The following is a 27,055-nucleotide window of genomic DNA, read 5'->3' on the forward strand; positions in this document are numbered from 1 at the left end:
TCTAACTATATTCCCTATGCTGTGACGTCTATTCCTGTGACTTACTCATTCCGTAACCGGAAGCCTGTATCTCTTATTTCCTTTCACTCATTTTGCCCATCCCCCTATCCTTCTTCACTCTAACAACCTTCAGATTGTTCCTTGTATTTGTAGGTCTGATTTTGGTTTTTGTTTATTCATTTATTTTGTTTTTTAGATTTCAAATATGAGTGAAACCATATGGTCTTGTCTTTATCAGTCTGACTTACTTCACTTAGCATAATATCCTCTAGGTCCATCCATGTGGTTGCAAATGGCAAGATCTCATCCTTTTTATGGCTGTGGAATATCCCATTATTATATTATATTATATTATATTATATTATATTATATTATATTTTATAGATAATATTATCACATCTTCTTTATTCATTCATCTATCAATGGACACTTATATTGCTTCCATATCTTGATTATTGTAAATAATGTTGCAGTAAACATAGGGGAGCATGTGTTCTTTTGAATTAGTGTTTTTGTTTTTTAATCACAATTCTTTTGAGGGGGTCTCTATGCCGGAATGAGGCCTGGGATCAGAAGGAAAAAACAATTATAATTAAGGTGAATGAACAAGTAATCATTCAACATATATAAATTCAACAGAGAATTATTGAAGCCCTACTCTGGCCCAGACACTGTGCCCAAGCCAGAGGGTATGGAGATGAAATTCGTATACTCAGCAAGCTTAGAATCTCCTTTAACTTGCAAGTGTGGATGAAGTAAATTCATTTCACATAACTCACTTGAGATGCTTGCAGGGCTTAAGGTGCAGAAATCGTTTTCCCAGTCCAGACCTGGCATGCCCTTCAACTCTGACCACAGCTGTTTGTCTACCACCCACTGACACTGCCGGGTTTGCCAATGAAAGTGTATAAAAGAGACCAGATCTTTGTGTATAAAAGAGACCAGATCTCGGGAGGAGGACAGAGTGAGAAGATAATTGCAAAGCAGAATAGAACCAGCTTTAAAATGAGAAAAAGAATGGAATAAAAGTCCATTTCAAAATTCTAATCAGTGAGTTTGTGCCACCTTGGTGATATTTTATCATCTGGGCAAAATGACTGTGGTACTTAACTGTGTGCCAGTTTAAAGTTTAACCTTTACAGTTAAATAAAAACCTTGAAGAAGTTTAAGGCCTTTAGTGGGAAAGACTTACTTCTTTAAGGAACATCTTCTACCTAATTTAAAACATCCCCTCTTTTATGACAGCGTGTACTCATTTGTCAATTCCGAGAGTCCTCCAGAATACATTTCTTTGCAAAGTCTGGAAGTCAGGAACCACTGAGAAATTTGAGCACAGTTCCCACCACATGAGATACTTCTGCTCTTCTACAGGCAGGCATTTCTCAGAATGAAATCTCTCAGGAAATGACCCTACCTTCTCTATGCAGAAAATGAAGAGGAATTGGTTAATGGGATTCTGGAACCAAAACTTCCCTCACAGTCTGCAGGTAGAATACATTGGGCCCATCAGAGGTTTGAATTTGAGAAGCTGGATTGAAGGCAAGGGGTCAGACCAGTGTCCACAGAGCTGGCTCGAAGTGTGGTACACGGGAACAGGTGAGTCGAGATGCATCATATTGGGATTACTATGAATTTCTGTCTTCCTCAACAATGCCCTTCACCATCCAGCTGCAGCAAAACTAGGAAATTCCTCCCACAGCTGGGGAGGAAGGAGTTGCCTTCATTTTCTAAAAAGGCATTAATGTCCTTTTTATCTTTTCTTCATCTAAAACTGAAACTAGAAACCATACCTACTATGAAGCTAAGAGCTACTCTGATTGCACAAGCCTCCAAAACAGTATGCTTTCAACACAGGACTTCCTCTACGAATCTGGTGAGGTGAACTGTGCTTTTCTTTGGGCATTGACAAAGGCATTGAAGAACGTGTGGGAGTGGATTCACTGTGCTTCTTGTGGTACAGTGGGAAGCAGTCACCTTGCCCTCTTCTTTCTCTGCACGTCCACCTCAGTTGTAGGCTAAAAGGATCCCATTGCTTTTCTCCATAGGACTAAACTACAACTTGTTAATAGTCTTAATCAGTGCCTTGGACTGAACCACCGCCAAATTCAAAGGTTGAAGCCCTAACCCCCAAATGTGATTGTATTTGGAAATAGGGCCTCTAGGGAAGTAATTTCCGTTAAGTGGGGTTATAAAGGCCTTGCCTTTATAATCTCACTTATAACCTCACTTTATAACCTCACTAAAGTGGATCTGATAAGATTCATGTCCTTATAGGAAGAGGCATCAGAAACCTTACCCTCTCTTTCTCTCTCCTTGCCACGTGTGGCCCCAGCAGGAGGGTGGCCATCTCCAAACCAGGAAGAGAGCCTTCACCAGAAATTGAACCAGCCAACATCTTGATCTTGGACTTCTAGCCTCCAGAACTGTGAGAAATTTATATGTGTTACTTAAGCCACTAGTCTGTGCTAGTTTGTAATAGCAGCCAGAGGAGACTAATAGAATCAGTAATTATCATATAAATTGACCCTTGTTTCTTAAAAATGACATGTTAGCCAGAGGAAGTGATGAAAAATGACATGTTAGCCAGAGGAAGTGATGAAAGTCTTTTTTAGGCTCTACATTGTCATTGAGGAGACAGGTACTAACATTATTTGTATCTTTACCTATTTGCTAGGCATGTGCTAATTGTTTTCTGTGCACCAGATAAGTAGCTGTCGGTTAGAAGGGTTATATAACTTGCCCAAGGACACGGAGCTAGTAAGTCGAAGGCCCCAGGAGTTTATTACAGGTTTGCTGGACTCAGAAGCCAGGCTGTACCTGTTTGCTCTGCCTTCTGGCCAGCCTACCTCAGGCAGTGCTCTCACCTTTGCCATTTAACACTGCACTTTTGCTGTAGAGATTAAAACCACTTTAAAAAACTGGGGGAGGTTCTTTTGGAGATTTATCAAGATCCATTGTTTATATGATCCCAATTTTACAAGGATACAGAAAGAACAAAAGAAAATATGTATGCCGTATGTTGTATTATAAAAGCCTACAAAAGTGACATCAGATGCTAATGATGGGTCTTTGGTTGGTTGGATTTTTTTTTTTCTTTTCTGAATAGTAAGATAATGATGAATTTTATTTTGCTTTTATTACTTTTTGGAAGCTTTTATTTTTCACTCACAGCTTTTATAATCAGATAAACCATTTTTAACAGTGTAAAACAAGACACAGTCTCCTCCTCCTCTGACACTGTGTGCTCTGCCACTACAGAGGGGTGCCCGATGGCTCCTCGTTTGAAAGCCTGGGCACCAACATGGGGGTTGGGGAGAAGCACAGAAAAAAGTAAATGGCAGCAGCTGACCCCAGATAATCCCATTACAGAGAAGTGGGATTTTCAAGAGTGTCTGCTCATAGAATTAAGAATGCTGACACTGGTTCAGTTCCAAACCTAACTGGAAAAACATGAAAATGGTTACCATCTGGAGCTGTCTGGTGTTAGGCGGTGAGGTGGGGAGGCAGTCTGCGGCCAGGGCGCCCACGGATGGGACTCCCAACTGAGGCATTGCTTTCTTGGTGCCCTTGCCTTTCTCTGTGCTGAGAGGCGGGGGAAGGAATTACACCTTTCTGTGACCTTCAGATGACCCAGTGACTCAAACAGGGTGGCCACGGTTAAAGTGACATTTCCAAATAATGGAATGTTCCATAGAAGCTGGACTGTATCTTTGCAGATCTGTGTTTATCAAATAGTAAAGAACTGGAAAACAAATTCCCTGCCCGTGTTCTAGAGGGTATGGCCTAGATGGGTGGCATTATCCAGGGCTATCTTGGCAATAATCAGTTCATCTTCCCCTCTTACATCTTCTCGAGTACCACTTTTGGCAAAAGAGCACAGGAGAAATATTCTACGCTGAGGACAGGGAAATAGTAGGGCTCCTGTCCCCAGTTCTCCCTCAGTTCACTAAGGAAAAGCTGTTAATAGTACAGAGCTAGGATTTCTTTAGGGGGAAATCATGGTGAATGAAAGCTTCTTGTAAGTGCTAGAATATTCTGGAAGGGACCCTGCTGATTAGAAAGTAAAAGGGCTAATGTGTTTTCTCTAGGGAGACTTTGGAGGTAGGCAGTGACCTGAACACAGCAGTACTTTCTAGAAGGATTTGCAGCTTTTCCAAAGCAGGGCTCTTTTTTTGGGTAACTATTTGTGGAGGACTGTTGTGAAGGAGTGCAATACTTTGTAAGGGTCTAATTCTACAGGAATTTGTCCACATTTGCCTTTAAATTTTATGACTCTTTGAAGGCAGGGATCCTATCCTATTTACCTATTTGCTCCTTCAATACCCATTACTGAGCATCTGTTATGTGAATAGCTCTGTGCTACACATTGAAGATATACATGTATGAATATATCATACATATATTCTTCATATATACAATGTATGTGTATAGTAGGGGCTGCATGGGAATTTATGAGAACATATGAGACAGACTTAATCTCAGGTCAGGCAAGGCTTCCCTTAGGAGGAGTAATTTAAACTGAAAGTACAAGAATGATAAGAGGAGTTGACATTTATTGAGTATTTGCTTTGCACCAGACGATGTGTTAAGTGCTTTGCATATATTATCTCATTTAATCCTTTAAGGTAGGGACAACTATTATGTTCTGTTCTAGATAAGGAAACTGAAGCCTGGAGAATAAATTACTCAAAATTGCACACCTAGCAGGTGTTAGGATATGGGTGTATCTTTTGGGCAAGTTATGTTTATATGTATGTATGCATGTATGGATGGATAAGTGTGCACTAGTTTCTCCAGCACTCTGACTCTGGAGTCTTGGCTTTTGACCTTAATACTGAATGGCTCTTTACTGTGCAGGATGGCTAGTAATAGGAAAAGCCTCTCTTTCTAGTCAGAGGCACGGCTTAGCACGCTGTGAAATGTATAATAACTATGTACATGAACAACTCCAGTAAAGTCCACATCTTATTCTGAAAAAGAACTTGCAACAAGAGGATTGATCTCTTTCACAAATGGTCTTAGTTTGAGCTCCTATAGAAGCAGATACTATGACAAGGACTCTAATAGAGGAGATCCCATGAAACACTGGTGGGAGAGTGGGGAAGTGAGACAGGGAAGAAAAGAAAGCCAAGGTAAGGGCTCATTGTCAAGCAAGTTCCCACGGTGGGAAACTGAAGTTTAGTTCTGCTGTGGATTTCTGGGAGCCAGAATAGAGAACAGCCTTGGGTAGGATGTTCTCCCCCTGAGAGGTAAGGGAGCTAAGCTATTTTTACATCAATACCCATTGGTATGTTTTGGGGAGCTCTTCATGGGTGACATGAATTCTCTTGTGTTTTTGACCTACTGAGTAGCAGCAGAGGCCTTCCAGCAGAAACATCAGTGTATTTCCGGAGAGGCTGCAGTTTGGTCCAGAGGCACTGAGCTAAGAGGGGCACAGAGCCATGGGGAGAGTACTGAGAACATCTGCCTCAGGTGATGGGAGGGAATAATTTTCTAAAATTCCCAGTTCCAGCGCTGCATATGGAGAGAGGTAGGGCCTTATTTCCCAGAAAAATACCAATGCCCTAAACTAGACATACTGTCCTGTGGGTGTCCTTAGTCTCCCAGTTCAAACCCAGATTCAATCAAAATCCCCTCAACCGTGAGTGACTAAGTCAATTCTCTTGTTTTCTTCTTTCTCCTATTCCATATTCTCAAGTCGTGTTTATTGAGATTTGCACAGTGCCTCTATCTCAGGTGAAGTATTACAGAGAAACAGCTAACCGTGTTGGGTGGTTGGGAGGTGAGCTAGAAAAACATAGATAAGGAGATGAAACATGTATGTAGAGGTCACCTCAGATACTTCCAAATCCTGTGATACGGACTTGGCACTGGATAATTAGAAAACAATCTTTCCTTCTTTCTTTATTTGGGGGCGGGGGGCAGGGTGTGGACCACTGGAAGGGGTACAGTTTGAAGCCCGGCATCTTCCCGCACATCTCAAACCTGGTGGGAGGAGAATCTCTCGTCTCTGTGTAACTTTTGGAAGCATTTACTTGGCCTTCATAAAACTGAATGTAAAAGCGGGTCCTCTGTGTGTAGAAAACTGTTACCAAAACAACTCCTGAAGGAGTACCCAAAAGTGATGGGATTGGGGATGGAGGGAAATGGATCTCTTTGCTCACTCACACAGGTGACAGAGGCCTCTTTCTCAGGGAAATAGGGCCCCACTGAAATTAATTGTTTGGGGAAGGAAGGAAGGAAATGTTTTCTTTACCAACCCAAGAACCCTCCACATCCACAGAGAGGAGGTCATTTTAGAATCCTCAAAGGAATTTCTGGAAGAAGAGGTGTAACCACATCTCCATAATCCCTTCTAAGGATAAAATGAAATAAACTCCAGATTTTTGCAAGTAGTAACAGAAGTGAGCAGCCTCAGAGGGTGGTTTTCAAAAATAGAGCAAGGAATTGCTGGGATCTTGAAAGTTTACGTTGGGAACGTTACTGTGTTGCTTGCCTAGTGAAGGTAGACAAAAGGCCCTTGCAGGGTAGTGGTGGGAAGGGGTGGCAAATAGGGCACAGAGAAGAGGTGGTGGGGAAACAGAAGATTATGGAAGCCCTCTGGAAGAACTGGGGAATAAAACAACTGGAGATATGGTGCTCTTACCTGGTGAGAGAAGGACTACATGATTATGTAATAAAGTGTTTAATAATAGTTATAAAGTATATTCATAGGAAATTTGAGGTACAGTTAGGAGGTCAGCAGATCAGGAGGAAGATTGCCATTGAAAAGTTTCTTCTCGTTCCCAAGAGGAATGATTTGCCAATGGGGGGGGGGTGGGAAGGACAGGGGGCATTCGGAGAAGAACCGGGGTCAGTTGGAGGGCAGAGGGAGAGAGAGAACTGCAGACAAGAGCCTTTATTGTGGTTTCTGTGGGAAGGAACAAGCAAAGCAGGGCAAGCAGGCTTAAGATTGGAGATCGAATAATTTCAGTGGATTTAAGGGTGTTGGAGCTGTCCCTAGTTGGTCCTTGGCCCTGAGGTGATTAGATGGACCATGGCTTAGAGTATGAGGGGTGATGAAGGGGGTAGTTGGAGTGTGGGCTCTAGAGTGGTTGGTGTGTTTTTGAAAAATATGCTCATGGGTGAGTTATTTCTGTCTAGGAGTTAGCTAACCCTAGGACGGGCAGTCTCTCCAGGGTCAGTATGGCCCGGATGTTGAAGCATCAGAGTACAGAAACAAAAGACATGGTTAATACAACAAAGGAGTTGGGAGTGATGGGTACCATTTTTTTTTCCTTTTTTTCTTTTTAAGCCTTTCATAAGAGGTTAAAATACTTTACATTTTAAGTCACGGCCCCTAATGGCCACATGAGACCGGCTCTAGTGTGTCTACTCATGAAGGGAAGTGGTTATGTTTGTCCCAGGCCTCATTTAGAAAGGAATTTGAAATCCTTCTCTGTAGAAGGCCTCATATGCATAAGTACAAAACCTTATTCATTAATAATAAACTTCAATGGAAACTTTTAATCATGTTTTTAAGGGCTACTGTTTCAAAGTAATCCAGTAGAACCAAAGCCTTCATTATTTGAGAGATGTTTTTATGCAAAGTCTGTTGATAGCACACTTTGAAAGAGAATTAATGATGAGCTTGGGTGAGTTGGGTATTCAAAAAGATGTCAGGACAAGTCTTCCATTGGAAATATGGAATACAGTATGGTATTAAATGGGGTTCCTGTTCCAGCCCCACATGCTGCAGCTCTGAACTCTGGTTCCCCTTCTCTTTTTCTCTCTTGGAGAGCCCTGCCAATAAGAACCAGCCTGAAAATTACACATAACACTGTGTCACTATATGGCATTATTGTTGCTTCTATTTGTAAATTAATTTTCTAGAATCAGATGGTAGTGCAACTGCATATATAACACGAGGGAGCGTATGAAGAAGGGGTGGGTGGTGAACTACAGCACATAGATTCCTGTGTTTGACCTAAAAAAGAAAGCAATGAATACAAAATGTTTTTCAATAGGGGGAGGCTTAAACCTCAGTAGACTTTGGTTCTTCAGCTTGTTAGGACAGTTTGGTCTCTGAATCACTGAGTGAACTCTCAGGGAGAGCTCAGCTCTTGGATGCGAGAGCACATGCATGTCAAAGCCAGTGTTGGCTCTAGGACCTCAGGGTATCCTGGGGTGATGCAGCATCCAGAAAACGTAGCCAACAGCTCACTTGTGTCCAAAAGTCTAATGCTCGCATTGGAAAAGTCCTCTCAGGTCACCTAGTGCAAAGCAGCCCTCCTCAACTCCAGGCCCCTGCACCCTGCTACTCCCACCCAGTTAGCCTCTGTCTGAGGCCTGCTAATAAGGAGACTCTCCGTAGTAGACTGTGCGTCATGGGGACAGTTTGACTCTACTCTCTCGTATTGGCTCTACACCGCCATCACTGCACTTGCCACTGGTTCCCCCTACTTGTTGACAGTATTTCTAGAAGTGCAGAGTCAACTCTGGTGTGATGTGGTAAGAGGAACCATGCATGCCATTTGCAGAAGGAAACATTCTCATCGTCACTTGTCCAAAGGCAGACATCGTGGGGCGAGTAGAGGGAGAACTATAAGAAGTGCCACTCTGCTCTGGCTATGTCTTTTTGGCCAGGCCAAGTTACCCCAGGACCTAAAGACACAGAAATATAAGCCCTCATCACCTCCAGGTGTTCGTGCTGCCATGAAGGGAACACAGGCTTGATAAAATTTTAGTTTTGTCATATGAAAATTAAAAAGAAATCATTTTCTACTCCTCCCATCATTTCACAAGGAAAGGGCATTATAATACCCCAAAATATGAATACACTGTCCTAAATTTTCTCATGTACTCACCGTTTGGAGAAAAGGTTGGCACAGGTTGCTAGGCGAGGTAGAAGTGATTGACTCCTATTAATTGAGTGTTTACCAGGTGCCACTCTCCTAAGCCCTTACATATACGCTTATGTTTTCCTTTTTAAAGTTTTCTCATGGCTCCAAATGGTCTGTTGGAGTGACCGCAAATTATCACTTCTGTCACCCTGGATCCACTGCTAAGGCCTTGCTTGCCTAGGCATTGTGTAGCTGGGATCCTGAGATTAACCCACGCTCAGCTGGAAGAAGTGCTTGATTGATCAACAATGCCTGACAGTGGGAATGTGTGGGATGGATGGATAGGAAGGGTGGGTATTTTTCACCCCACAGCCATGCAGAAAAGTTTGCAAAGTTCTCAGTGGGTAAGACAATTGCTTTACAGTCCTTGGGGTACCTTTTCAGACTTGCCTCCTGCCCCCTTTCTTTAAATTCCAGTGTTTTGCTTCCCTAACTCTAATATGCCACAAATGTCCAAGGAATCTTGTTAAAATGTAGATTTTTACAGTAGGTCTGAGTCGGGGTCCGAGATTTCACCTTTCTTTCAAGCTCCCAGATGCTGCTCATCCAAGGATCACATTCTGAGTAGCCAAGCCACTTACCATTCATTCCTGAGACCTCCTATGTGTTTTCCATGTACCTTTACTCGTCAGTTAATAAGGGTTACCATTCATTACTTCTAGGTGGGAATCTCTGTGCTACGTTTTTTACATAAATCATCTTATTTAATCTTGACAACAAATCTCTTAGTTAAGTAATAGTATTATCATTCCATTTTACAAAGGACTAAAGCCAGGCTCAGAGGTTAAATAAGGTCCTCAGGTTTAGAAGACAGCAAGGGTCTTGAACTCCAGCCTGCATGACCACAAGTCATACATTCTAAGTCCTTGCTTCTCAGCCTATGGATTAGCAGTATTAGTATCTCCTGAGAGCTTGTCAGAAAAGCAGAGTATCAGGCCCCACCCCAGATCCACTGAATCAGAATCTGCATTTTATCAAGATCCCAGGTAATTTGTGTGCACATTAGAGTATCAGAAGTGCTACTTTTCATATTTTCTCATGCATCTCTCCCAAAAGACAAGGTCTTGAATCACAATTTTACAACACCATTTCAGTTGAGGATTTTTAAAAAATATTTTGCAGTTTAGATCCCACAAATTTGACCCAAAGGACATTTTTACTAGGTTTCTGGGAAAATTTTTGGCTCAGCAGAAATAATCAACACAAAATAAAACTGACAATGCCTAAAGATGCAAGTGGTAAAACTTAACGTCCATGACAACCTGCTTAAAGGTTATATGTTGGGCATATTGGATACTGTGGGAATTGGCTCAGGGAAAAAAATTATACTTGGTGCAAATAATAAACATGAAATAAAACTGTCAACAGCTAAAACTGCAGTGGCAAGATACAGATTTTTAAAACTGATATAATAATCAAGTCTTCTTAAAAAATCAATTAAATCTCAAAATTGGATCCAGAAACCCTGAACTAGTTAGAAACAGTGGCTTCAAAAAGAAGGCTCACAAAAGCATAGATTATTACTGAAATATTTCTAGATGCTATAAAACCCTGATTAATGATTCAGTATTAAGTTTCATTGAATGAAGGAATTAATAGCTGTCTTATTTACTATGTATTCCCTTCATCTAGAACATTGCCCAGCAGATAATAGTATTTCAGTTAAAAATATGTTGCACAAAATCTTTAAATTTACAAGGAATGTAATCTGACAAAAATAATTCAGTAGGACAAAAATGAAAATGGGAAAAAATCTTGAAAAAGTAAATGTGTGGTATAGAATTTGATCAAAGAAGGAAATGGATTTAATGGCATTTGAACCAGAGAATGAATACTTTGCATCTGAGAAAGACTTCATGAGAAGATGATTAATCAGTGTTAGCAAAATTTGGATAAGAAATTCATAACATGAGTCAAAATAGGGCTAGAAGAGTGAGGTCATACCATCCACCTGTTCAAATGGTGCAGTGAAAAATATGGAGCATAGCAGCTGCATGAAGCCCATCTGTATTCCTTTCTTCTGGCAGCAAATCTTAAGTATCCTTCAATGCCTAACTGAAATCTAACATCTTCCATTTGGCCTTTGCTGATCCAAAGTAGGACATTTTGTCCCCATTGTTTTTATCCCAACCATTTTGACCCAAAGACGTGCTGATTATACCATAGAGCCTACTGAAATTCATCAAAGTTGACAGAAGACTTTTGAAAACAATGAATGTATTTTCAGATCAGAACAACCTTGCAGTATTCGAGAAGAATTGCTTATAATTTTATTATCATTTAGCCAAGAAATAAATGCAAACTCTCAGACTGTTATTCGATTCATAATATATATTACTAAAGAAAATATATAAAATATAAAGTGTTATATGATTAACTGCCTGAAAAGTCACTTCTTGTTTGTAATATTGAAAACTATAAAAGTTCACCAAAAATAAAGAACTTGTAGAAATAGTCAATATAAAATAAAATGTTCATGGTTGAACTGTACATGGTAACATTCAAAATGATGGAAGAATAAAACTTCTTTCAAAATTTAGATCTGAATATTTAAACACAGGAAATTGGACTTAATGAAAATAATCACAAGATAAAGTTTACAGTGGAATTCAGTACGTATGCTTTTAAGTATATTCCATAAAGACATAAACTAAATATGAAAGAGTTATATTGTAAAATGCTCGTTAAAAAGTTGTTTGTAATAGCAAAAAATTAGCTAATACTGCTAAATACTGAGTATTTGGGGGAATATTAAGTAAACAGCGTCACCTTCTCTTGATGGTCAATGACTGTTTCCCAGAGCAGCTTCTCTGCATTTATATCTGATCATTTTTATTTCTATGGAAATGGAAATATTTTCTCCATTCTCCTTAACACTTTTGCAAGCTAGCATCTTTGTGGAGGGTTGTGTGTTGTTGCTAAGAGTGAGGGCCTTGGTAATGAAGAGGCCACTGTTACTGCTATTCACCCTGAGGATGCCAAACACCAAAGTGATGTCTAGGCCTTGAGGTGGGGCAGTACCGAAGGATCAAAATGTAATCTTGGTAATTGTCTAGCATCCTGGGATCTAGAGGTCAAGGACGGAGGAGCAAGACTAAGCAATATAAAATACACTCCACAACTTCGAGTAAAAACCTAATATCCTATCTTTCTTGAGACACTTACTCAATCATTCAATGATAGGAAGTGCTGGGGAGTGGGGCTGTAATTTTAAGTTGGGTGGTAAGAGGGGGATCTGATGAGGAGATGGCATTTGAGTAGACCTGAGGGAGGTTGACCGACCATGGAAGGATCTGGGAGAAGACACTCAGGTGGAGGAAAGAACTTCCCTCTGGTATTCTCTTGCTTTAGACTTCATCTCTGGCTCAGTCTTTGGTGTTAATAACCCAAATCTTGCAAATGGACTCTAGACTAATGAAGTTTTAGAATTTTAGAGAAGGAATCCTGGGAGTACAGAAATAGTTTAACCCTTGTTAGAAATTATTTCAAGTCTGTGGCTTTTCGACTGACCAGGAGGTTTTGAAGTCCCACACTTCCAATCTCAGCCATTAGAGTTTATGTTAATGTTTCCAAAACATGTTCTTCAAACTAAACTGATAGTTGCCTTGGTGAAAATGAGTCTTATTCTTAAACAAATTTGGGAAACACAATGTACTCTCTTCCCGATTTGAAAAGCTCTGCAATAAAAGAAACCTGTTGACTTTGGTTTAACCCTGAGCTTTCCTAACTTATTCTCTTGCAATGGCTATTAATATCTCATGACCAGATGCTCAGCAGAGCACCTTGGCCCACACAATAGGGTTCCGTGTGGTTGCAGACTGTCTAGTACTTGTTCTTTCCCTTCTCCAAATGTTGGTGTTGTTAAATTGTAAAGCAGGCCTAGGTGATAAAATTCTCTTGCATAACTACTTGGTCCTGGACACAGAGGACAAACAAGAGAAAATCTTTTTGCATGAGATTGACTTGTTGGCTAACTATTGCTTTAGGAGTCACTTTGGTTGGAAATGTGGCCCTATGAAAGAGGTCAGTCAGGTTCTTCTTGAAAATGAAGTCTTGGGGCACCTAGTTGGCTCAGTGGGTTAAGCCTCTGTCTTTGGCTCAGGTCATGATCTCAGGGTCCTAGGATCAAGCCCTGCATAGGGCTCTCTGCTCAGCAGGGAGCCTGCTTTCCCCCTCTCTCTCTGCCTGGCTCTCTGTCTACTTGTGCTCTTTCTCTCTCTCTCTCTCTCTCTGTCAAATAAATAAAATCTTAAAAAAAGAAAATGAAGTCTTGAAGACTTCAACAGAAACAACATATCTCAATGCACTGAATACAGAAGCAGAGAGAATCTATCTTTATTGAACCTGACATTAAATTTGCAAATGTGTAAAACAATGCCACTATTTTCTCTCTTTATTTTTTGGTTTTGGAAAATCTAGTAGTTTTTCATAAAACTATGTTACTTATGCTAACATGTAATTATTATTATTTTACAGTTAGGTAACTAAGATTTAAACATTTTCTCAGGGTCAGTTTCTAATATGGGAAATATTGCTAGCTATAACCTACATAAACTAAAGCTCTTTCGGGTCCTCAAGAACTCTTAAGAATGTAAAGAAGTCCTGGAACTAAAAAAACCTTGAAAATTGCTAAAATAGGCAAGTCTTTTTTAGTTTCTAAGAAGTTGAACCACTGATTTGAGGCTTGTGAGTACAAAGTTAGAATTTGAACCCAAGGCCATCTAACTTAAACACACATGCTTTTAACCAGCAGGCCTGACTATCCATTTTCAATTTGTTGGTGTGGGCCCAAGATGAGCTGGTCCATCCAGGTGTCAGTTCTATATAACCACATTTCTTATTTTGCTGCATATAAGATGGTTCTTTTTACCATGAGGATATATGTTCTTCACCTTCTTGAAAATAATTCTGCACAGAGGAGAAAGTAACATTCAGCTAGGTTGTCATGCTTATTTAAAACCAGGCAACCGAAAACAGGTATATATATAAGCACATACTAGCTTCTTCCCTCTCCCACCAAAGTAAACATAGAGGAAATATTGATAAACTCTTATTTCCTCCCACCCATGATGGCAATATATAAAGCAAATGCAAAAGTAGTAGGTTGACAATAACATAACATGGTCTCCTTCATAGGATCAATATCAGTAGCTAAAATGTCATAGGCTGTTGCCACCTCAAGAGAGGAGAAGCAATAGCCTGGGGTGTGTGTGTAGTAGTCACACCATAACTGTTAAGCTCTGCCTTTTGGGTTGAATGCACCAGCTGTTATTCCCCAATGCCCTAGTCTGCCTTGATTTTGTTCCCCTCAATTGGAGTCTGAATGATTGTAATGACCTATCCATTGCCTCTATAGAAAACACTTCTGTTCTTGACTGTTGGTTGCCCTCTTGTGTTGTGGGGCCTTGAGTTTGGTGTTAAAATTCATAAGAGGCATGGGGACATGTATCCTTAAAGCAGCCTTAGCATCAAAGGTATTTCTGTGAAAAGGGCCCTTCTCCATTACTACAGAACTGTTTATTTTTCCAATTAACGAAGGATAAGGTGGTTCACTGGGGAATTTTGGCTTGGAGTCCCAAAATTTAAATATGTATGTTCAGTGGGAGGCCAGAAAGACCTTAGATTAATCCAGTTCTTGCAACATCTGGGGCTTGGTTTGTGGTGGGGGTGACTAGTTTAAGTGCTGACTTTGGAAGGAGCCATTCTGTCCATGTTTGGAGCCATGGGCTCAGGTCACAGCTGCAGGCTTTGAATATTTCGTTGACCTGAATTCAGTTGACAAGGTGACAATATACCCTTTGGCATGCCTTGGTATCTACTCTCATACCACTGTTTTATCTTTTCTCTCCTCTTCAGCCAGAAGCACCTCATATCTAACTTGATACTTTGCATACAGACTTTAAGATATAGTCTGTTTTTTGATTTAAGAAAGAATGAGCCCCAGGTGGGTCTTAGGAAGGCCAAGGAACCCCTCAGTGATCCATAATACACTCCTTTCAGGTTAGACTGAATGGTCTTTTCTTCCTTCTCTCTGCTAGCTGAACTATGGAGTTTTAAAGAAAGTATATAGGTAGAAATTCTATAAATTGTGTAGCTCTGCTCTGGGAAATTTTCTGTGTCAGGAACGGGCACAAAAAATGTGGGAGAGTTTATCAGGAGCTGCTAAGATTACTGATGAAGGCAGAGTGAGCGACCACACTCTGAACACTTTTTATTTCCTTCTTTACCCTATGTCCTCCCTCCTCCAGTTTGGAAGTAGTGATGTTTCAAACTCTGCTAGGGTAGGGATGACCAGTGATCAACTGATCATGGGAGGAACTAGACTTTGCCTTGACCTTCAGCAGAGAGCCCCAATAAGAATTTTGAATTTTACCCTCAAATTCATGAAACAGAAATATTTATATCATTTAGTTATTTACAGAATTGTGTATGGTGAAGTGTTTCAGAGGAGATGCTTTTTTTCATTGTGGCATCAATACAGTTTATAACTGATAGCATCTAGTCCGTGATTTTGCCTCCTTCCTTCCATTTCCATTGATGTGAAGGAATGGTTTCTTAACAGAATGTGCCTGAAGGTCTTAACACTGCTGAACACACTGTAGTCTTCTTGGGGCCCATGCCACCTCTCCCCTGGGCATTGTGGAGTCTTGTTTACATAAGGAAACTCAAAGAAATAGAGGATGAGAAAAGCTTCTAGCTTCAAATTCAGTTTAGGTTTTGCACTACCATAAAATACCAACCACTGCCAGAAGGTGGCTTTCCATCTCAGCTCTGAGAATGCACAAATATATGGCGACTAGGCAAAAGTGTGAGTGGGAAGATTTGGTTTGCCTCCCAAGGCCCCACGACTTCCCTGCAAGTGTCCTACTCACTTCTCTTCCTCATTTCACTTCATTTGTTTCTGCTGCCTTCAAGCCCATAAAGTCTTGATATTAGGTACAGTTGGGTTTTCAGCTCAGTGCCAATGAATTTATTTCAACATGTTAACTTTCCTCTGCATTTATCTTGTCTTTAATTATGAGAGGAAGGGTTCTATCCTTTTAAAGGCATTGTGGGGAGCCTAGGGGGTTTTGTGAACCCAGTAAGGAAACTTCTTCAGGAACTCTCTACCAAGAGAAACACCATCTGAAAATGCATAAGCTAACAAAGCTGAGTTTAGGACATCTGCTCTTGGCCCATTCTCATTAACCACCATGTCCCTGGAGACTGGTTTTCCTCCTAATATGGTGAAATATGCCAAAAGCAAGTAAATTCTCCTGTGGGATTTAAAGGATTTAACTGAATCACATGGAAAGTTACCAGATCTTTTCGATGATTTATGTGGTGGAGGCATGGTTCGATTTGGATGAACTTCTTGCTGTATCACAGGAAAAAGTAAAATATTCAATGCATACTCACCAAGTAGTTCTAAGGATCTTGCTTTGAAAAAAGTCAGTTTGTTTTAAAAGTTAGTTTTAAAATGTTTTTAAAGATTATATTTTTGAAGTAAGAGTTATCACATTGCCAATCTTTTTCTTTGATGCTGTAAATAAAGCTATTTTTTTCTTATCATATCATTTAATTGCTCATAAGTGAGAAAAAGTTGTGTAAGTTTGGTCTTAATCTAAGTCTTAACACATTGCATGGAAATGTGAAGTCTCATAAAATTTATACCAAACACTTAAAACACATTGAGATAAATTTTAGAAGCTGGAAACCACCTGGGAATGCTGGGTCCAAGACACGTGTCCTCATTTGGTAAAAAATCTACAGCATCTCTTAAAAGTTGAAGCTCTCTGCCACTTAGAAAGTCATCATTTCCCTTCTCAGCCCATTCTGAAATAGTGGAGCAGAAACAGATTCTTCTGGGTTCTAGTCACATCTCAGTGACTCTAGAAAAGTCCACAGAAAGTCCTCTTCTTAAACCATTTAAATACCACTTCCTATGAAGACCTCAGAAAGTGTGTGCTATTTTTCAACAACCGTGGCAAAATGTATTGCTAGAGAGAAAAAAAATATACAACTTAAGTCTAGCTCTTCAAGACATCTTCAACTGGACAGGCAAGAATTATCAAAGAATCTTACATTATAATAAAGAAAAGAATGTTCTGTTTTTAAAAAAAAACTAGGATGTGGGGGATCCAAATGGAATTCAGGTCACCGTGGTTAGGTTCTGCACTCCTGTATGTGCTGCATGTGTCAGATGCATTGGCAACGCTGTGAGATCACTCAATCTACCTGCTCTGTATGCTTTACTTAGCAAGTCTCTACTGAGCAGAGTCCCTCACACCCACAAAACCATCAGTAGTCCAAGAAGGGTGTCTGGATGCTTCCTTCAGTAAGTGACTAATCCTCTTGGTTTAGAAATGTAGTTCTTAAAATCTTAGGTTTATAGATCATTTTGAGAAACCGATTAAAGGCAAGAAGAAGGGAACATATATCTCATATACACATTGTATTTTGTACTCAGTTCTGGAGTTCCAAGAACTTCAGGGTTAGAACATCACCATGGGAGAAATTACATTAGGTCTACTTAAAGAACATCCATGATAGGCAGCAAAAAAAAAAAAAGAAGAAGAAGAAGAAGAAGAAGAAGGATTCTGACCTTGGACAAGGATATAATTCCTTGTACTAGTGACCAGATGATTCAGCCCATCAGAATAACCGTTGCCCTTGCTTTTTAGTGGTTTATAAAAAGGAGTAACAGGAAACGGCACTGCTGGGAGATTTTCAGAACTGGAAATAGTATTCAAATGGCTCCGGAAACAGATAAATACAATACAGACCAAATTCAAGTTTTAAATGCTATGTAAGCCAGGGAGGCAAAGGAGGGAATGCTGATTATTTGGGGGAGAAAGAGTGGGGAGTGGGATGGGAAGGTAATAGAAAGGGAAGGCCAGATGTTCAGTTGTCAACATCAGTGTTTCTGAAGCCAAGAATATACTGCTGACCCAGGCATGATAAAATGTGCAGGGATTTCCAGCAATGCAGAGTCAGCTGACTCGTTTAAGGAGGAAAACAACAATTTTAAAATAATAAAGTGAGGCTGTAAATATAATTTTCTTATCTGGGACTCTAGTTATTTATATCACAAAATGAAGAGCCACATAAAGATCTTCTTGTTTCTCATCAGAACAAGCTTTAAGCCCAGAGACGGCCTTGACTTCATGAGGTTATCAGAAGAAAATGTTGTGTTTTTATGTGATAGACTGACATGAATTTTATTTAAAAGCCAATCTGACATGAATCAAGATGCTATCAATTATATCAAAAACAATAGGAACCTTCATCTTACTGCTGTTATATGGCAGTACTGCTCTCCTTCCAAAAGCTGACGGGAATGATTTCTTTTGCTTTTCATTTGAGCCACTTTACAAGTTTGTTATTGTTGTTAGAATAAAATATTTTACCGGCAACACTGAGTGAGCTATATGGTGCCTGAATAATGTGACCTTTTATAGGTTTGGCTGCCTGATTGACACCATTTAAAAATGTGTGCTCTGCCCACTGTTGATTTGCCCTTGCAATTACCAAACTGAAGAAAAATGGCTTTTATTAGACATGAATCCAATTGAAACGTTGCAATATTGGAATCATTTACTTTGGGGAGGTTGTGTTGCATCCAAAAGCCTTCTGTGGTTTGTGCACCCCAAGAATGATTTTCTATCCAAGTCATATTTGAATAAAGCAATGGATAACAACATGTCCTGTGTTTCCAAGAAACCTCATCTGGTGCAGGGGCTGGGAGTTCATTATCTTCTCTTTTACTACCCTTCACAGTACAGGCTGGTAAGCAGTTTGTCTGAAAGCTGGTCTGCAGAAAAAAATTTTGTTGCTTTAACCAAGTCATATAACAGAAGTTATCGATTCTATGTCAGGTATTAAAAATTACATCCTGAATAAGGATATTTTCTTTCTTGTCAAAATATACAGTTTGTATTTTTCAATACCCAAGAAGGAATAGATCATCTTCAGCAGAAATAATCCTGCTGGGTGGCTCAGTGGTTTAAGCCTCTGCCTTTCGCTCAGGTCATGATTTCAGGGTCCTGGGATAGAGTCCTGCATCTGGCTCTCTGCTCAGCAAGGAGCCTGCTGGCCCCTCCCTCTCTGCCTGCCTCTCTGCCTACCTGTGATCTTTCTCTCTGTCCAAAAATAAATAAATAAATAAATAAATAAACTAAAAAAAAGAAAGAAAGAATCCTGCTGGGTTTTTTGTTTGTTTGTTTTTCCCCTCTCTATTCAAGATAGACAAACATATTTCTGCATTTTTCTTGGAAAGAATGATTTCATTAACAACAGGTTTTTTCCAGATACAACTTTGGTAACCTCAGTAAATACATGGTAACTTTGTACTGCATCTCGTTACTGATGTGAACCTTTTACAGTAAAACAAAACAAAAAAACAATTTTCTAGGACTAGGGCCCATTTATTTCTGCACCTTAACCTGCCCTGCCTTTCTGCCAGACAAACGTAAGTCCTGTTCCAATCCTCTAAAACTGAAACACTTAACAAAAAAGTCAGTGATCATAGGGAACTTATACTGAGAAATAAAATGATTTTCAATAAAATCTGGTAAAAATCTGGTTTGTGCCAAGTAACGAAGGTGGCAGTGCTTTTATATTGTCTATAATCGACTTTAAAATATTTCAAAATGGACTTCAAGTTGATAAATACTTGTGTTAATTTCCTTCTGTACCTCAAGTTGGACTAGTTACTAACTGAAGCTACCTAACCAGAGGTGGTTGGTTAACATCTAAAAAATTCTAATCAAGAGTCTCCAGGAAGTTAACACAGGGTGTGGTAGGCAGCTTCCCAGTATTTTTCCCTTTATACAACCTCCTCCCCTTAAATGTGGGCTGGACCAAACAGCTTGCTTGAACAAAGAGAAAGCAGCGAAGGGGATGAGATGTCACTCTGAGATTAGCTTAGCAAAGATTGTGACTTCCATTTCCCAGGCATTCTCTGTCTTTCCTTCTAGGCTTGCTGGTGCTGATGAAGCCATTGCCATTTGGGAGAGGTGTACATGGCAAAGAAGTAAGGGTGGCCCCCAGACATAGAGAGAATCTGAGACGCTCAGTCTAAGAACCCACAGAGAAAGGAATCCTGCCAACCAGCATCTGCTTGAGCTAGGGAAACTAGCTGTTCCTTCCTGAGTTGACCTTTGATGTGAATAGGGACCCAGCCAACACCTGGATTGCAGCATATGAGAGGACCTGAAGCAGAGCACCCCACTGAATTGTGTCTGGAGTCCTGACACACCAAAACTAGGAGCTAATAAATGTCTGTGAAACCATCAAGTTTTGGGGTGATCTATTATACAGCAGTAGATAACTCATACTTCAAGGATCTTGTTTAAATCTGTACTAGATGATCTAACTATATACTTACAATTGAATTATGTCCCGATAAAGCTATAAATGTGGGCTAGAGCATTTGTCAAATACCATAAATAAAAGAAATGCATGTATATGTATCTATGAAAGGAGTAGTATATATAAAATGTATGAGTTGTCTAGAAATAATGTAGAGTATCTCTGCCTGTGTGTATAAGAGACATAAGAATATGGTAAGCTCAGAGCCCAGTACTCTTTTCGGTGGTACCTTAGACCTCGGATTCTTGTTCAGCCCTGGATTTGGCCATCACATGGAGGGATCATGTGGCTTGATTTGACTCAGGTTAGCTAAGATCTACTGTTAGAACACTGTGACCTTTGTCTCAAGTATAACCTTTAAGCAAACTACCTGTCAAGGAGTCTGAAGGTTGGAGTTGATAGTTTTCTGAGCTTGCAAGAGCAGATTCCAAGACCTCTTTAGGCGTGTTAAATGGTGCTTGTTGGAGAGGCAGACTTCGGTCAGAGACTTATTTTCATTGTAATGTGTTGCTCCTGAGGGTATGAGAGATCTGTAGTTCTCACCTTTTTGTAATAGGTGCTAAAGAAATCAACCCAAACAAATGGATGACTGAATGACCAACTTGACTCTGGCCATTCTGTAACAGTGCTGATGTGCCAAGAGGTTAATGCATCAGACAACTGACTGACTCCCTTGCATGATAAACTGGCCCCTGTGTGTCCTTTAGAATTTTTCTTTGTTATGGCAAATAATTAGTTAAAGTGGTCCTTCAGCAGAACCACCAGTTAATTTAAGCAAAATTAGGGAAATAGTGGTAGTTATTTTCTCACTCGGCAACCTTCCATGGCATCCTGTTTCCCCAAAACTAAGTCCACCTCCTTTGTCTTGAATGTAAGGTTCTTATAACTTCTTTTTTTCTACCATCTATCATATATTAAATTGGAAGACTTAAAAGTATATAGTTGTATTTTCTTGCTTCTCTGTCTTTGCTCTTTTAATTCTGTTTATCTGAATGACCTCCCCACCTATTAGCTTTGGACAAGTGGTGTTTATTTTATCTCAGGCTCTTGGATGCAAAGATAAAGTATGGTATGCCCATAAAAACGTATTGTTCGTTGTATGAGTTGGCCATATCAACAGGCAATTTTAATATAATTCAGTGAGTGATATGATAGGTTTCCTTGGATAGATTAAGTATAGCTGCCAATTCTTTGTGGCTCCTGCTAAAAAGTGGACTCTTCTTCCTAGCTCTTGAGCCTGGGCTATCCTTGTGTCTTGCTCTGACCTATTGAATGCAGTGGAAGTGACATCATGTCATTTCTGAATCTTGGTTTCCAGAGATACTACAAGTTTCTGCATTGCCTCTTGGAACGAACTGCCATATGGAGAAGCCCCGTTGAGCCTGCTGGAGAATGAGAGGCTATGTCTGTAGAACTGGGGAATCTCAGCGGATAGCAGCACTATCAGTCATGGTTTTTTTTTGTTTTTGTTTTTTAAATTTTTTGTATCTTGTAATGATTTGACATCTTAGGGGTTTCAGAGCTGGTGAGACACTGGCCCTTCCATGGCCACCTAATTCCTAGAGGTGGTGGTCAGCTTGCATGGAGCATGCCTTTCCCTTGTAGACCGCTTGATTCAATGCCAAGCCCCCACCTACCTGCTTATCTCATTCTCACACTCCAAGCCTGTATTTTCCCTGTCCCAAATCACTACAGGGGCAGCTATCAGATAGCTAGGGACAGCCCCCAGTCCCCAGAGCCTGTCGAAATTACTCAAATTTGCCGAGCCTAAATCCCAATAAAAGCCTTGGCACAGGCTTTCTTCTTGCTCCTGCTTTTGCTTTCTAACCAAAACCTGGTCCTTCCTCATGGAGCCCTGCATGGTGTGGCATGCCCCCTTCTCAGGTGAAATGTAAGTAGTAAAAATCTTCTTTCAATGGTATTAACCTTTCTGTGTCATGACTCAGTTATCAGCATAAATTAAAATCCTATAGGTACAAATTTTAGAACAAGCACAGTCAAGCCTTCATATGGCTGCAGCCACAGGAATGGTCTCAGGAGAAGCCAGCAGAGCCACCTGCCTAGCTGAGTCCCATTCAGATTATTAAGTTATGAGAAACTAAGTATTTGTGGTATATAGAAAAAAAAATGTGCTATAGTGAAAAATGACTTTGGGTGGGTATACTCTTTTAAGTTATCACATTCTGATTCCATGGGAGCTATTTCAGAACTCTGTAACTTGTTGACAACTGATCTCAATCCAGCATAATTCTTATCTATAGACATGCAAATGAGTTCTGCCCAGTGGATGGACCAGCAGCCCTTCCCCCCCAAAATTAATGTTATGTCCATTTTCATCGTGATTTAAACATTCCTTTACCCCATATAGACTTATGTTTCTTTGTCTTCTCCTTTGAATCAGTATAACATTTACCTGTTTCCCTCATTTAATTCATGACTTAAATCTTTTAAATTTTTGAATTTTTTTCCATTTTTCATTTAAATTCAATTAATTAACATTGACTTAAATAAAATCTTAATGCTCATTTTATATCTGTATGAGAGTTATGATTTAACCATATTCTGAAAATTATCCCTTACTATAACAAACATTAAGTTTTGAGGTATCGCAATAGATAAGCAAAAGCAGTAATAAATAACTGAATTGATTGCCGACATCCTGTTTGCTTATATTTCTTTGCTACCCATATGACTACTAGAAAATGCTATTTCTTTGTGACACAGATAATAAGCATTTGTATAGGAAAGCTTTGGGATCACAGCCCTGTAATATTCCAACAAAAGGGAGGCAGTAGAGTAATGAGGTTAAGGGCTTTCACCATTTAATATGCTCGAGTTCCAACCCATACTCCGCCTTGTGTCAGCTGCATAAGCTTGGGCATATTTGTTACTAACTCTGCGCCTTGTGAATCAAAGTCGTCCTTAAGGCATTGGATCATAATATGCACTAAATAAGATTGTCTAGTGAACATCTTTGGTTACCCACTTAACATCCACTTCCTCATTTCTGAACAGAGCCCCAGGTTAGTCTAGGGGTCCACATTATCTTCAGCTCCAGAGAAATGTCCAGACTGTGTAAATCAAAGAGTCCATGGCCTTTCCCCGGCATGTTCATTTGTTTAGAAGAGGCGCAAGATGGAGTTGACTAGTCATACAAACAGGAAAGATATGTATCCCATGTTGGGAAAGAGCATTCTTTCCTTTTTTCCTTCTTTCCCCTGCTAAGTGTGAAGCAGGAGGTATATGAACACCTATTGCTATAGGCAATCATCTTGTAACCAAAAGGCAAAACACCCTTGGAATAGAGCTTCTGCTGACAGAAGAGCAGAAGGACCAAAGCTGTAAGCTTAAAGCTTGACCTACAGTCAGGGTTCAGTGCATAGGATCTAAGCAGCGACCTAGGTTCTATTGAGTTGGAGAGAAACCCTCATTTGAATCTGCACCAAAAGGACTCTGGAGTGTTAGCTGGCAAAGACTGGAAGAGCTACTCTATTTCCCGTAGATTGTGTAAGGAAAGTGAAGTTTTATCATCTTACCATCCCTAAATGATTGTTCCTCTCAAAACCAAAGCTCAAGTACAATTGGGACATTGGCCTCTGTATTCATTGCCTGTAGTCATAATTCATTTGTGTCAAAAATACAGTCTTTTTTTTGCCAAATTGTTGAAATTGCAATTTTTAAGAGTCTGGCAAAGAAGCATTTTCCCATCAGAGATAGCATTTTTACTGTGATTTTTGCCCATTACATTATAAAATAATAGTCAAAGTCTTGCTTCTGGTAATAGAGTATCCTTTGAGTATCTGCTAGCACTACCACAAAGCGACACTTCCAATTCAAGTCCTCTTTTTGGGATCTGATAACACAGTTGGAAATTTTTGCTGCTGGCTAACACTTAGCATATTAGATTTAAGCTTCCAAACATTCTTCTGAGTACAGTTTTGCCAAAATGCAGGCATGCACGCATACACACATGTACACAGTGTTTTTATTTTTATTTTTTTTGAGAAAACAAAAACAAGCACATGAAAGAGGAAGAAAGACACTCTTTGACAAGGCACAAAGTCTTGCTTTCTTCCAGCCTTTTAAAAGCAGCAGCCTACTTTCAAGGTGTGGGATAAGATGGGGGTTCATCTAAAGTTTTGTTTTTTTTGCTGAAGTTTTGAACTATAGAAACCAGCTGGAAAATACTTAAATTTAGAAAAATGGCTAAAATTGCATGCTTTGGAGTCATAGGGCTGATTCTTGCATGACTTGTTCAATGATGTATTCTATCTCCTAATGAGATAGTATTTGTACTTTCATTTGAGCAGGTTTTATCTCTTCTCAGTAGTATCCAGGAAAATCACCACAGTCACATGTCGCCTTGGGTTCTACAGTAGAATCTAACCTTTCTACCATCATTCAGTGACTAGAAAGTCAAAGTCCCAGTTAGGGTTAAATGTAAAATCCTGTCTGTTAATACAATTCATTAAGAGACAATTTGCCTATAATAGCTACTTAATGTGTCTGCAGTTTATTTTCACCATAGACAAAATCAATAGAGACAATCGATAAAAAGAATTATCACAAATTTCCTGACAACTCCACGGTGGCAGCAGCTGGGAAGCCACGGCAGAGGGGCAGGCTGCTTTGTTGGCCTGCACTTGGAGGAGGAATGTCTCGCATCTATTGGAAGACAGTCTAGACTATTTATTTCATAGGGATAGCCTTTGGCTCCCCGAGAGAGTTGCTCACAGTTCCCTCTCCAGTGGGTCCACTACACCAATACCTTGATCTCCTCCTATTTCCTGCCCTGGCTCTAAACCCATTCCTATGTGGAGATGGAATAGGCTGAGGCCTTGAGTCTGTATTGTTTTGATGCTCATTCTTGTCAGGCCCATCCAGGAAACTCTTCAGCCACCAGCTGCTAATTCAAGGTAAGGGAGGTTGCCTCATGGAATTACAGCAGAACAAACATACTCTTATTCCTGAATTCTCCATGTTGTTGAGGGGTTTTTTGTGTGTGTTTACCTATTTTATCCATGCTCAAACCATCTGAGTAATGACAACACATATAATACAATATAAATAGAATAAGAAGTCAAGATTCTAGAGTAGGACATAAGGAACTGTTTAACGGCTACAACTGAGTTACACAAAGGGACATTAAAAAACAAACAAACCAACCAAACAAAACAACAAACCACCAAAACACAAAGCTTGCTGCATGGTTCTTGACTAAGAGGAAAAACACACCCGTTTCAGTCATGCCTGGCTACTTCTTCCTTACTCACTGAGCCAACTTATTCAGGTAGTGGAGATGTCCAAGTCTCAGAAAAAATAATCCTTTTCAGAAGGCCCCCAGGAAGCTTATCATGGACCTAAGTTTCCATTTTCTTGGGACCCATTTCTTCAACCCTTTGTCCAGGAAAGTGGCTGTGTTCAGATCAATGACACGTGACCTTAGTGTGGAAGCTTGAGGGGCTGTGTTTTTGTTGCCATCTTGCCGCTTTGGAGGAAGGGCCAGCAGGAGTGCAAAGCTGTAGAACCGTACCACCCTGGGATTACTCTCTCCAGACTTCTGGTTATATGAGAGAATCAGATGCTTTTATTATTGATGACACTGTTGGGAATTCTGTTTATTGCAACTGACCAAATCCTACTGATACAGGTAGGTACAACCATTAACTTGATAATATAGGACAGTTGAGGCCTCCCAGGGGACAGGCTAGTGAGTAGCAATGGTGTGTGCATTGGAATGCTCTTTGTCTGATCCCAGAGCCAGAACATTTACTCCCTTTCTTGATAATTGTTCAACTTCACCTGGGACTCTGTCAAAAATGGAGGTTCTTCTAGTTCACTCCCAGAGATTCTACTCAGTAACTCTGAGCTGGAGTCAAGGGAACATCCATTCTAAGTAAGCAGTGTGGGCGGTCCTGATGCAAGTTCTTTCTGAACCCTGGTTTAAGACTCACTGCCCTATGTTACCTAACTGCTCAGTCAAGCTCACTTTCCAAAGCTCAGTCTTCTTCTACCACTTTGGGCTGACATCACTACAGCGTCCATACTCCCACTCCTACTCCTCACCCTCCGCATAGGAGTAACTCAGACACAGGTCTACCTTAGCATGAAAACACCAGGTCTCACTTTGGGATCCCTTGATTGAAAAGTAGGAATAATTAAGGAGGAGTGAGAGAGGAATAAAGTCAGTGATGTTTTAATAGAAATGCATGGTGACAGATGGGAACTATGCTTGTGATCAGCACAGAGCAGAGTGGGAAGTTTTTGAATAACTATGTTGTACACCTGAAACTAATGTAACATTGTATGTCAACTATACGTGAAAAAGAAAAAGAGGGGTGAGACATTGCTTCCCTTCTCTTTTTAAGCAGTATTTTCTCATTTGTTATATTGGACATCCTAGGTGGCCACAGATTGAAACAACCAGCTCTAAGTCTTATTTATTCCACCACTGGCCAACTCATTACTTGGATGTCAGCTCCTTGACCAATAAGAAAGTGAAATTATCACATGTCTTTTTTTGTGGGGAGCATGTAGGGAAGGTATAGGGGAAGTAATGCACACATTCTTTTTTTTTTTTTTTTTAAAGAAACCCGTGTGGTTCATTGTCATTCATCATAGACCAGTTCCTCTTGGCTTTGCCTGAGAGACACGGAATCCAAACTGAATATTGTAGGAAGCTGTGAAACCAAAGTTTTGAATTTTACTCAAGAATTTTATTTTTAATATTAAAAAAAAACCCCAAGCCCATGTGTCCCATAAAAATAAATGAATGTTTTCACTCTTGAACCAATAAAGCAGATGAAAGTTGGAAGCCACAT

General features: G+C 40.0%; 1 protein-coding gene across 3 annotated transcripts in view; it reads left to right on the top strand.

Moving 5' to 3' along the window:
* BMPER (BMP binding endothelial regulator) overlaps positions 1–27,055 on the top strand; it is a 347,002-nt gene that overhangs the window by 52,691 nt on the left and 267,256 nt on the right. For 2 of the 3 annotated variants that reach the window (XM_045062866.1, XM_013061473.2), the window contains one exon: positions 1,428–2,425. The gene's annotated coding sequence lies outside the window, so the exon portion shown is untranslated. The remainder of the gene's footprint in view (positions 1–1,427; positions 2,426–27,055) is intronic. The other variant, XM_045062867.1, reaches the window with a different exon arrangement.

This window comes from Mustela putorius, unplaced genomic scaffold, assembly GCF_011764305.1.
Source record: "Mustela putorius furo isolate JIRA1106 unplaced genomic scaffold, ASM1176430v1.1 tig00003845_pilon_pilon_pilon, whole genome shotgun sequence".
Classification (NCBI taxonomy): domain Eukaryota; kingdom Metazoa; phylum Chordata; class Mammalia; order Carnivora; family Mustelidae; genus Mustela; species Mustela putorius.